This window comes from Lucilia cuprina, chromosome 4 (assembly GCF_022045245.1).
Source record: "Lucilia cuprina isolate Lc7/37 chromosome 4, ASM2204524v1, whole genome shotgun sequence".
Taxonomy (NCBI): domain Eukaryota; kingdom Metazoa; phylum Arthropoda; class Insecta; order Diptera; family Calliphoridae; genus Lucilia; species Lucilia cuprina.
In genome coordinates, this window is record NC_060952.1 from 64201361 (window position 1) to 64215205 (window position 13845).

General features: G+C 32.1%; 1 protein-coding gene across 1 annotated transcript in view; it reads left to right on the plus strand.

The window, feature by feature from the left end:
- LOC124419400 overlaps positions 1-13845 on the plus strand; it is a 245153-nt gene that overhangs the window by 144614 nt on the left and 86694 nt on the right. The window lies entirely within an intron of this gene.

A 13845-nucleotide genomic window follows, 5' to 3' on the forward strand; every position in this document is an offset into this window, starting at 1 on the left:
TTGTGAACCGATAGAAAAAATTTTTTCTTGATCTGAATTGTATTGACGTAAAACATTAATTTGTAAAATTTTGTGAAGATATCGATATTGTAACGCAAGTTATTAACAATAAACACATTTTCCGAGAATATGTACATTTGTATGGGAGGTATATGAAATTAAGAAACGATTTTTAACAATGTTAATTCTGGCATCAATAGATGTATCTCTGACAAAATTCATCAATTTATCTGCAGTAGTTTTTGTAAAAATACAAATAAATGTGTGAAAAATCGTCATTTTTTCGAGGTTGTCTTAAATTTTTACTCATAAATCTGAAACTATTTCACTGATCTTGCTGATTTTCAATACCAAACTGCTTGGAATAACAATGAATATTTTGAGTGAATTTTGTGGAGTTCTATTGCTTCGTTTTAACGTGAGCGTGTTTTATACAGACAGACAGACGGACATATCTTGATCAGAATTTCATAAGGATCAAGAATATATATACTTTTTGGGTCTTAGATGGATATTTCTTAGTGTTACAAACCGAATGACAAACTGATATATATCCTCTATCACCACTGATAGTGGTGGAGGGTATAAAAAGATGTACATGTGTGGATGTTTGAATGTGGACTTTGTTTCATATGTTTGGGTGTATATTGGCTTCATTGAGTTGGGTTTTTTGTTCTTTGTGGATTCAGTTCGTATATTTGGATGTTTGGATATAATCGGGAAAATGAAATAAATTTAAATTTTATAAAACAAATATATTTTAAATATACTATGGTGTAGGGTATACAAGACTCGGCATAGACGAATATAGCACTCTTACTTGTTCTCCTTTCCTTTTACAATTTTTTGACAAATCAAACATTTTGAAGTTTTATTTTCTCCGGAAAAAAAATTGGCATTTCTAAACGGCTGATACGATCGGTACAAAATTTGGCGTGAGCGTAGCCAAGGAGTATTCGAGTTTGAGTTTTGAAGATGAACCCTGCAGATGCCCCAGGGACGGCGCTGTGGCGGCTCAAAGTAGGGTACCTACGACATGTAAAATTTTTAAACTCGTGCCATTTGTTTTTCACCCAAATACAAGGAAACATGCTTGGACATACTACATATCTCTTACAATATCCGAGTTATATGCATTTAAAAATTTAGTGATACAAAATTTACCATACCTTGGTCCGCCTTTTTTGAATAGCGGGCGAAATTTTGGACCAAATGGACTCATTTTTTTCTTGTTACAAAATTTCCAATAATATACAATATACAAAAAATTTCAGATCAATATCATTTATAGATCCAAAAATATACGTTTTTTAATTTAAAAATTCCAAAAAATTTTAGATTTTTGCCGTTTTTTTTTTGCCAAAAATGTGTCTTAACTCTTTTATTAAAAAAAAAAATCTTTAAGAACATATAACAATTTTATAGTTTTCTAAAAGGTGTCTCTACGCAGAACGCCTTTGCGTAAAAAAGTTGTCCTATTTTTTGAAAATGTTGCCACTGCGTCCTTCCGAATATAACCTATTTTTTTTATCAAAACTTCAACTTTTGGAGACATGTTCTAAAATTCAAAGCTGGGATCAGAAAACTGAAAGCAGTTTTGGAAACCTCAATATGTTTTATATTTACTCTAAAAGTATTTTCCCAGCCCTGAAAGAAATTTGGACCCTACGGGCAAAAAAGTAAAAAATCCCATTTTTGGGATTTTCATTCCTATTTTTGGGAATTGCGGGATGTCCTTTGACCATTTCAATTTTTTTTTGCATTTTCTTATTTGAAATGACAAATTTAACAAGCGTTGAAAATGTCATTGAGTTTTGTTCATAAATAAAGATTTTGTCATATATTACATATTTGTTTCATTTCTAAAACTATGATTTATATTTAAATTTTAATAGGATCGCAGATAGCTACAACAATTTAGTCCATATTTATCCCTTAATATCTTTTTTTAGTTAGATATGGAAATTCTCGACCCTTTACAAAAAATTTCAAGCCAATATCTCAATTACATTCAAAATATGTTCATTTAAACCTGTGTCCTTTAATTTCATCTTTTTCATATTTTAGTATTAGGTATGACAGAACATACATTTGGTGTTGAATAAAATATTTGGACAATTTTTAAAAATTATTTAGTTACTTATTTTATTAAAGACTCTAACATTGTACATACAATAAAAAAATTATATTTTTTTATGAGCCACTCACAACAACACCACCCCACATCACAAACCACACAAACCACCTTTCCCGCCCACCGAAATATGAAACACAATTTAATAAAATATCATCAGTTAGTATAATAGCTTTTTTATTTGAACTGTTTATCTTAAACATAATACACTTAATTCTTACAACCTACTTATATAGTTAATTCCTAACACTACTTATTTTCTATAAAATAATCTGTCATATCGGTATACATATCCAGAAGGTAATATAAGTCCTTTAAATCTTCCTTGTTTTGAAATGATAGAGCTTCATAACAAATCCATCTTTTTCACTTAGTTGAAAGAACAGGATCAGAAGATAGAAGTAAACTATTAAAAATATCTTCATTCTGTGATTGCCTGGAGCATTTTCTTGAGCTGAATTGTTGAATATGCTTAAAATCTCGATTCCTCGCTTCCTGGGCTTCTTCTGTTAACTCTCCAACCGGAAGAATATTCGATTCAATTATTATTTGACCATGACACAATACTTTGTGCACTGTTGGTGTTAGTTCCCTCCATGAATACAGAGATACAAGTAATTTAGAAATTTCAGATGTATATTCCCCAAATAGTTTTCCATTAATTTTATGTTTACTATTCATTTAAGGAGGGTATTGGACAAAAATATTGGTCCAATACCCACCTTAAAGTATACCGATCGATTAAGAATCATTTTTTGAGTCGATTAAGACATGTCCGTCCGTCCGGCTGGCTGTCCATGTAAACCTTGTTCGCAAGGTACAGGCCGCAATTTTCAAGATAATTTGATGAAATTTGGACCCAGCATGTTTTTTGACACAGGGACGAATTGAAAATGGTTGAAGTCGGTCCATTATTTCACCTAGCCCCCATACTACCGTACATCCCGATTTGAACTTTTTATGCCATAATTACGTCAAATATTCTATTATCTCTCTGAAAATTGGCACAAAAGTTCTATATAAGTTCTATATAAGTATAAATGACACTGCAGATTTTCGTAAGGATCGGCCCTTATTTGACCCTAGCCCCCATACAAATCCCCCTTCATAAAATGTCTTAAACGTCTAAAATTGACTTGTAACCATTTGTATCGCAATGAAACTCAACAAATCTAACTGTTATTTAAAAATATACCCTTTTCCCAAATTTACCGAGGATCGGCCCATATTTGACCCATATAGAGCCTCATTTAGAAATTTTAGTTTTTTTTTATCAATAAATTGCTTAATTCTTAAAAAAATTAAAATTTTAAAAATATACTCATGGTGTATGGTATTATATGGTAGGCCATGCCCGACTATACTTTCCTACTTGTTTTTTGTTGATTTAGTAAGATTCTCTGGCACACTTCTATATTTAAGGTCGTATGCTATGTGTAAAAAGTAATCCAAAAATCGTATTCTGGCATGAAGTGGTGAAATTCCGAAAGACAGGACTTCTTCATTAATACTTCTGCCTATGTTTATATTTGAGATTTGCGACTTTTTCTCATTAGATATTGAGCATCTCCAGAAGGAAGAAGTTTCTGTTATGACATTGCTGACCTTAAGCTTAGCTGAAATGATACGTTAATAGAGAATTCCTTTATTTTTATGCAAGTGGGCTCCAGTGCATTTATTTCATCTTTCAAATATTCCACTAAATTTTTTGAACCCGGAGTTGTATTGATCCATATATCTTGAAATGAATTTCCGATGCTTGACGATGATGGATTAAGGGAATATGAACGAATTCGTAATGGCACTAATGATGACATAAATACACTTTTGTAGTCTGCTAATGTCCGACTTCCACAAGCTTATTTGTATTCTGGAAGTGCTGATAAACCGTCACATCTCCACTTACACATTAAGACAACATCACAGTTATGAATTTTCCTTAGTTGGTCTTCTGAAAAGTCTGACACAATTCTTGATGCTGTGTTTTCGAGCAAAGATGATATATGAATACAAGCTTCCATATCATTAGCAGTAATAGGTGATGGTAGGATAGTTTGTTTTTCCTGGATCGCCTTGTATGATGGTAATATATAGTATCCTTTTTAATGCAGAGCTTTCCTTAATATTTAGTACTTATTTCGACTGAGACCCAATTCCAACAAAAGCGCTATTGCTTCCTCTTTAGTAAAATTTGATGCTTGTCCAGTTTCAAGCTAAAATTTATTTTGTCCAGCTAAATAAAATATTTTTAGTACACTGCAATAATTATACCCTACACCACTTTAGTGGGGAGGGTATATTGGATTTGTGCTGATGTTTGTAACATACAAAAATATTCATCCTAGACCCACCTTAAAGTATACCAATCGGCTTAGAATCGTTTTCTGAGTCGATTAAGCTATGTCCGTCCGTCTGGGTGGCTGTCCATGTAAACCTTTTGCGCAAGGTACAGGTCGGAAGTTTAAAGATAATTGGATGAAATTTGGCACGCACGTTTTATTTGACCCAAGGACGAAGCCTACTGAAAATGGTTAAAAGCGGTCCATTATTTCACCTAGCCCCCATAGAACAAAACCCCCCGAAAAGGGCTTCTGAGCTCATTATGTTAAATATACAGATATATCGATAAAATACGGCACAACTAAATTTTATAGATGTCTTGATGACCCTGCCAAATTTCATAATGATCGGCCCCATTTGACCCTAGCTCCCATACAAAGTCCTCTTCAGAAAATTACTTGAATGTCCAAAATTAACTTATAACAAGTAAGAGTGTTATATTCGGCCATGCCGAATCTTATATACCCACCATCAAATCATTCATGTTTATGTAGAATTTTACTGATGTACTCACATTTTTGGGTCAGTAATAAGTCCAAAATTCATTTTCAGAAGGGGACCTTGGTAAGGTCAATTATAAATCCATTTTCATTAAATTTATGAAAATGATTTTATTTCCTATAAAACTTTTTTATCTCCAATTTTATTGCTTTATATATATATGTTATGAGCAGATATGAGCATAAATTTAAGTTCTCATTAAACATGTTTGTGTTGAATTTCACCGCTATTGATACATCTCCTAGCGATAAAGTTATTTTCTGAAGGGGGCATTATAATAGGGATAGGAGAAAACGTGAACCGATATTCTTACTTTCAATAAGGATCGATCCTTATAAAATTTGATAGGGAGATTTTGGCTCGCACGAAACTTGTGTATGTAGAATTTTGTAGTAATGAGCGTTGAATTCGTTGTCTAAAGGGCATCTTATTAGGGGGTTAGATAATAATGGACTCATCCTCATAAAATTTAAGAAAATGATTTTAGTTCCCATTAAACTTTTATATGTCGAATATTATTGTTATATATATATGCTTCTTAAGGTAGATATGAGCATAAAAGTCGTTTTCTGAAAGGGACCTTATAGGTGGGATAGGGTCAATTATGTATAGGGTCAATTATCCTTATAACATTCTACAAAGAGATTTATGAGACCATAAAACATGTTTGTGCCGAATTTCACCGCTATTGATGCTTCTCTTAGCCAGTTATGAGCGACAAAGTCATTTTCTGAAGGGGCTTTATATGGGGGGTAGGGTCAATTATGAACCGATCCTTATAAAATTCTACGAAAAGATTTATGTCCCCATAAAACATGTTTGTGCCGAATTACACCGCTATTGATGCTTCTATTAGTCAGTTGTGAGCGTTAAAGTCATTTTCTGAAGGCTACTTTGTATGGGGGGTAGGGTCAATTATGGACCTATCCTTATGAAATTCTATGAAAAGATTTATGTCCCTATAAAACATGTTTGTGTCGAATTTCACTGCTATTGATGCTTCTCTTAGCCAGTTATTGCGATAAAGTCATTTTTTGAAGGGGACTTTATATGGGGGTAGGGTCAATTATGGACCGATCCTTATAAAATTCTACGAAGAGATTTATGTCACCATAAAACATGTTTGTGCCGAATTACACCGCTATTGATGCTTCTGTTAGTCAGTAGTGAACGATAAAGTCATTTTCTGAAGGGTACTTTGTATGGGGGGTAGGGTCAATTATGAACCGATCCTTATGAAATTCTATGAAAAGATTTATGTCCCCATAAAACATGTTTGTGCCGAATTGCAGCGCTATTGATGCTTTTGTTAGTCAGTTATTGGCGATAATGTCATTTTCTAAAGGGGGCCTTATATGGGGGCTAGGCGAAATCGTGGACCGATATTGCCCATTTTCAATACCAAACAAACTGGATCAACTTTAAGTATCTGTGCAAAATTTCAGCTCGCTAGCTACTCTATCGTGTTTGGACTCTATCGTGTTTTCAACAGACAGACGGACAGACGGACGGACATGGCTAGATCGTCTTAGAATCTAATAAGGACCCCAGAATATATATACTTTTATGGGTCTTAGACGAATATTTTAATGTGTTACAAACGGAATGACAAAAACAATATACCCCCCATCTTTTTTGATGGTTGGTATAAAAACATATATCGCGATGAAATTCAGCACAATAAAATATTAAGGGGGTTCATGAAACACGTGTGCAAACTTGCACATTTGCACAAATGGCTATCTGTATTATTTAGAAGTGAAAATTTAGTTTAAAATTATCAGTTCAATTAGGCGATCAGATGCATCAGTGTTGTGGAAGCAAAATCCCATACAATATGTGACAAATTCAATGTAAAGTCGAAAATGCACAGTTTGCGAGGCTTTTGAACGTTTATATGAAAATCCTTATTATGCAAATATAAATATATTCACAAAATTTTATCGGGCTTGGTCCACATTTGCCCCTAGCCCCCATATAAAGCGTCTTTCAGAAAATTAGTTTTTCATTCATTAATTGCTTAAATGTATCGGAACAAGGGAATATTAAAGATAAATGCTTTATTATGCAAAATAAATCACATTTAATATTCATAACTGGTGGTCTATACGCCGGTATATGTTAATTATGGGGGGTAGGGTCAATTATGAACCGATCCTTATGAAATTCTATGAAAAGATTTATGTCCCCATAAAACATGTTTGTGCCGAATTGCAGCGCTATTGATGCTTTTGTTAGTCAGTTATTGGCGATAATGTCATTTTCTAAAGGGGGCCTTATATGGGGGCTAGGCGAAATCGTGGACCGATATTGCCCATTTTCAATACCAAACAAACTGGATCAACTTTAAGTATCTGTGCAAAATTTCAGCTCGCTAGCTACTCTATCGTGTTTGGACTCTATCGTGTTTTCAACAGACAGACAGACGGACAGACGGACGGACATGGCTAGATCGTCTTAGAATCTAATAAGGACCCAGAATATATATACTTTTATGGGTCTTAGACGAATATTTTAATGTGTTACAAACGGAATGACAAAAACAATATACCCCCCATCTTTTTTGATGGTTGGTATAAAAACACATATCGCGATGAAATTCAGCACAATAAAATATTAAGGGGATTCATGAAACACGTGTGCAAACTTGCACATTTGCACAAATGGCTATCTGTATTATTTAGAAGTGAAAATTTAGTTTAAAATTATCAGTTCAATTAGGCGATCAGATGCATCAGTGTTGTGGAAGCAAAATCCCATACAATATGTGACAAATTCAATGTAAAGTCGAAAATGCACAGTTTGCGAGGCTTTTGAACGTTTATATGAAAATCCTTATTATGTAAATATAAATATATTCACAAAATTTTATCGGGCTTGGTCCACATTTGCCCCTAGCCCCCATATAAAGCGTCTTTCAGAAAATTAGTTTTTCATTCATTAATTGCTTTAATGTATCGGAACAAGGGAATATTAAAGATAAATGCTTTATTATGCAAAATAAATCACATTTAATATTCATAACTGGTGTAGGGTATCATATGGTCGACCACGCCCGACTATACTTTATTACTTGTTTTTATGTTATCTTTGTCAAATCATGTTAGCCAACTCTAACTGTACATTTGTTATACAACTATGTTATGATTTCCCTCTTCTATCATCATGTCTCAACACCTGAACAGCTGAATGTCGTAATAAATATTAGGTCTGTTCGCATACTCGATAATTTGTAACAATTTGCAACAATTGTTATTGGATTCCGTTCGCGTACTTTCGAAAACTTGCAACGAAAGAGTAGGAAAGCGGTAAAAATTACAGTTCGTTGATAGAGAATTTTTTGATTATACTGAATATTTTTCCCCAGTAAAAAATATCCAACTTATATTTACAACATATGTTTGATTTATGAATATGTAAACAAACCAAAGAAATCAAAAATTTGGTAAATTTTAAATTTTTTGAAAGAAATATATAAATTAATAACACACGAATATTAAAAAATTATTTGTAATTATATTTATTTTAAATTTATTTATCATAAATTAGTTTTTAAAAGAGTTTATTTGTCATGAAAAATCATAACAAATATTGTCAATCTAGCGTTTTTAAAACAATTTTGTTTGGGTTTCTCTTAGCGATTTTGTGTAAATTTTTATTTTAATAATATGTTTGTATCATGAAATTTTAAAACAATAATATATTTTTAATGATACTACATGTTTTGTTAACTTTTATTTATAGGAAAAATCAAAGTTACAATTATTTGTTTTTTAGTGTTTTGTTAGCGATTGAGATTTCAGCAAAAGGGCATTACCAATCTTAGTTTATAAACAAAAAATTGGATTTCGCGTATTTTTTTGGATATTTTTTGATTGAGAGTAAATTAAAAATTACTCTCTATCATGAAGTTACTGTATAATATGCGAAAAGGCCTATTATTGCGACCGATAGTCAATTTCTTTACGTACAGCTTACGTACTTATGATTTTTAAAATTTCAAACTTCAAAAATGGAGCTTTTTCATATCTTTTGCTCTAAAAAGTAAGTTAACGAAGTGATCAGGGAAAACTGAAAATATATTTATACTCTGTGGACTATAACAAAACGGAATTGGTATATGAGAACCCCTGCATTTTTTTGGTGTATCACTGTGAAACTATTTACACAAAACCAAAATTAGCATTTTCTCAGTATTTATACCCTACACCACTATAGTGGGGAGGGTATTATAAGTTTGTGCTGATGTTTGTAACATATAAAAATATTAGTCCAATACCCACCTTAAAGTATACCGATCGATTCAGAATCATTTTTTGAGTCGATTATGACATGTCCGTCCGTCTGTCCGGCTGGCTGGCTGTCCATGTAAACCTTGTGCGCAAGGTGCATGCCGCAATTTTCAAGATAATTTGATGAAATTTGGACCAAGCATATTTTTTGGCACAGGGACGAAGCCTATTGAAAATGGTTGAAATGGCCCCCATACAACCGTACCTCCCGATTTGAACTTTTTATGCCATAATTACGTCAAATATTATTTTATCTCTCTAAAAATTGGCACAAATAAGTCTTATATAATTATAAATGACACTGCAAATTTTCGTAAGGATCGGCCCTTATTTGACACTAGCCCCCATACAAATCCCCCTTCAAAAAATGTCTTAAACGGTCGGCCATGCCCGACTATACTTTCCTACTTGTTTTTATGTCCAGATTTTTTTGTTTTGTCCAGCTTTTTAAAGCCCAATGTCCAGCTTTTTGTGAATCGGAATCTAGCAACCCTACTTAGGACTATATTACTATAACCTTTAATTCAGTCATTGATATTTCTTATTAGTGAATGAATTACCTACATGATCATAAACGAAACAGAACGAAATGATCTGTCGAAAAAATTTAGGCATAATAGGACCTTTCATATATAAAGATAAGCAAACAAATAGGAAATAGGTAAATATAAGATTTAATACTAAAATATGAAATTAAAGGATACAGGTTTAAATGAACATATTTTTGAATGTAATTGAGATATTGGCTTGAAATTTTTGTAAAGGGTCGAGAATTTCCATATCTAACTAAAAATGATATTAAGGGATAAATATGGACTAAATTGTTGTAGCTATCTGCGACCCTACTACAATTTTGATATTAATCATAGTTTTAGAAATTTAACAAATATGTAATATGTCTTTATTTATGAACAAAACTCAATGACATTTTCAACGCTTGTTAAATTTGTCATTTCAAATAAGAAAATGCAAAACAAAAATTGAAAGGAATGAAAATCCCAAAAATGGGATTTTTTACTTTTTTGCCTATAGGGTCCACATTTCTTTCAGGGCTGGGAAAATACTTTTTGGGTAAACATAAAACATATTGAGGTTTCCAAAACTGCTTTCAGTTTTCTGATCCCAGCTTTGGGATTTTAGAACATGTCGCCCAAAGTTGAAGTTTTGATAAAAAATAGGTCATATTCGGAAGGGCGCAGTGGCAACATTTTCAAAAAATAGGACAAGTTTTTTACGCAAAGGCGTTCTGCGTCTAACTAACAAGAAATCCATTTGGTCCAAAATTACGTCCGGTATTCAAAAAAAGGCGGACCAAGGTATGGTAAATTTTGAATCACTAAATTTTTAAAAGTCTATAACTCGGATATTAGAAGAGATAAGTAGTATGTCCTAGCATGTTTTTTCAAGATCTCGTCGAGCGCTTTCAGAAAATATAAAGAAAGTCTTTGTATTTGGGTGAAAAACAAAAAATGGCATGAGTTTAAAAATTGTACATATCGTAGGTACCCTACTTTGAGCCGCCACAGCGCCGTCCCTGTGGCGGCTCCTTGGCTACGCTCACGCCAAATTTTATCCCGATCGGATCAGCCGTTTAGAAATGCCAGATTTATTTCCAAAAAATTTCGATTCTGCCCCACTGTGCGTCATTCACTAGTCTTTAATAAAACTAATGACTGAAATTCCCGCTGATGTTAACAACCATTTTTTTAACTATTACAGCTGATTTTTGTTTTCCTTTTTTTGAAGTGAGAGTTGCTATAGTATTAAAATACTCTGAGAAACAAAACTAAAAAAATTAACATTTTTGTGTTTTTTTTTTTTTTTTGTGTTCAACGTCCACCATAAAAACATTGCGGGAATTCCCGTCAAATGTGCATATGAAATATTTGTACGTAAAATTAGTTCAGTTTCTGTGTAAAATTCCCGTCATTTGATCCGTAGTTAAAAAAATTATAAATCGATTGAAAAGCGGAAATTACCGCTCTTAATTTTTATATGATAAAAAGTATATAATTCTCTTGGTAGATACAGCTAAATTCATGTGAACTTCGTACGGGTTATGACCTATTATGGGCCGATCTTGCTGATAACAAACATTTTAGGAGAATGATTTCTATATTTACAAATTATATCCTTGTCGAGCTTTTGGTTGACGTATCAGTATAATTGGGGGAGTTTTTAACTATAAACTAATTCCCGGAAATATAATCCTATGATCCAATATTTTGAGTGGATGTATATGTTTAGTACAATTATAAAATTATTGTAAAATGAACAAAAATGTTTGCTTAAATTAATATTTCTTAAAATTAACCATCTATATATATAAATGAATGTGTGTTTGTATGTTTGAACGTTATAGACTATTAAGCAACTGATCCGATTTTCATGAAATTTTCACAGCGTATTCCTGTATGTCTGGAATAGATAATAAGCTACTCTTTATTTTAAATTTCAAGTGGCGAGGAGCCATGCCCACATTAAGAAAATATAAAATTCGTATAATTGACTTAATATAACAGTTGGAGTCCTCAAATTTTGTCGGAGGTACTTTAGTGTCAATATAATTATTTGGGACAAAAATTCGTTTATCTTGGAAACCATTACAGTTTGAATCTTAAAATTTTGCACGATTAACTTTTACATCCATGTAAAAATTTTGGGTAATAAATTGGTGGAGCGATACCTTCCATATTAATTAAATACAAGAATTTGTTTATCTTGAGATAATATAACAGTTAGAGTCCTCGAATTCTATCGGGCCACTTTAGTGTCAATACGATTATTTAGGATAAAATGTAGGAAGTCTAGGGTTAGGGGCTGTGGCACCTCCCATATTAATTAAATAAAACAATTTGTTTATCTTGAAATAATATAATAGTTAGAGTCCTCAAATTTTGTAGGAGCCACTTAAGCGTCAATGTGATTATTTAGGATAAACAAGTAAGAGTACTATATTCGGCTGTGCCGAATCTTATATACCCTTCACCATAGTGTATTTTAAACATAATTGATCTTACAGTCTAGTTAATAAAAACATTAAAAAAAATTGAGTCGATTTAAGCCGAATGTTTCGGCGGCGGCTCAAGCAACTAAATATAGTTCGGCGGCGGCTAAGCACCGACTCGAGGCCGGTCGACTTCGACCTCTGATTCATTGCTGGTAAACATTGACGAGACGTAGATTTTGTTTTTGTTTATCGTAAAAAAAAATTGTTTTAAAAAGCACTTGGAAAAAATTTGTGTTAGTTTTAAATTTCAAACTTACATTATTCGCATAAAAATTATTGTACAATAACTCACAATCTACTCTCATATAATTGAAAACGTTTTAAATACTTTTTTCTTTTCATCAAAAAATATATTTGCAAAACAAAAGGGAAAATTATTTTATTTTAACAAAAAATGCAAATCATATTTTTTTGCTGTGTATACTTTGTATGTTTGAATTCCAAACATACAAAAAAATACACAGCTGAATAAAACCAAATACATCTACACACACGTGTACATCTTTTTCTATGTACAGTGTTTTTGTTGCTTTTTCAACAATTTTTTGATGAAATTTTCAGAGGTTGTCTCGGATTTTTGCTCATATCTCCGTTATTTACCGACCGATTTTGCTGATTTTAAATAGCGATCTTTTCGAAAGCATGTCTAATAGAATTATTGAAGATTCAGACATCGCCGATATCTGGGGTCCTCTAAAAACTGATTTCAACAGACAGACAGACTGACGGACAGACAGACGGACATGGCTTAATCGACTCTGCTATCTATAAGGATCAAGAATATATATACTTTATAGGGTCGGAAAATTATATTATAGAAATTACAAACGGAATGACAAACTTATATATACCCTTCTCACGAAAGTGAAGGGTATAAAAATAGGTGGAGTAGCGTTAGGGGCCGTCGCACCTCCCATATAAACTGTTACAGTTAGATTTATAAAATTTTTAAACATCCATGTAAAAATTTTGAATTGAAAATAAAAAAAATCGTATATCTAAGAAACTATTAGAGCTAGAATCTTCAAATTGTATATGAATAACTTTGACATCCATGTGAACATTTAGAAAATAACGGGCGGACTTTCAATTGGGGCTTGGCACCACATATTTGAATTAAATAAAAAATTCCGTATATCTTGAAAACTGTTAGATAATTGAAATTTTTCATAGATAGATAGAGATTGGAGAACTTGCAAAAATTTTCTTGGCCTCGCTCATATGTAACATATTGTTAATCTGGAAAACTAGTGTGGTTAGAATTTTCAAAATCTTTATGTGGGTTTTTTATTTATACTAGAGGGTAAAACAAAAAATATTGTATATCCCAAGGCATGAGAATATTAATTATTTTTTAAAAATAAAAATATATATTAAATTTTAGCAAGTAAGAAATAAATAGATCATTAATGTATTATTTTAGAAATTATTATATTATCTCCAAGAGAAATTATAATAAACCTTTAAGAAAAATTTTATAATTTAGTAACTAAATTAATAATTTTTGGTTATTATGTTAATTGCGATTGGGATAGTGATGCACACCGGGTATTAGATAGTATGTATAT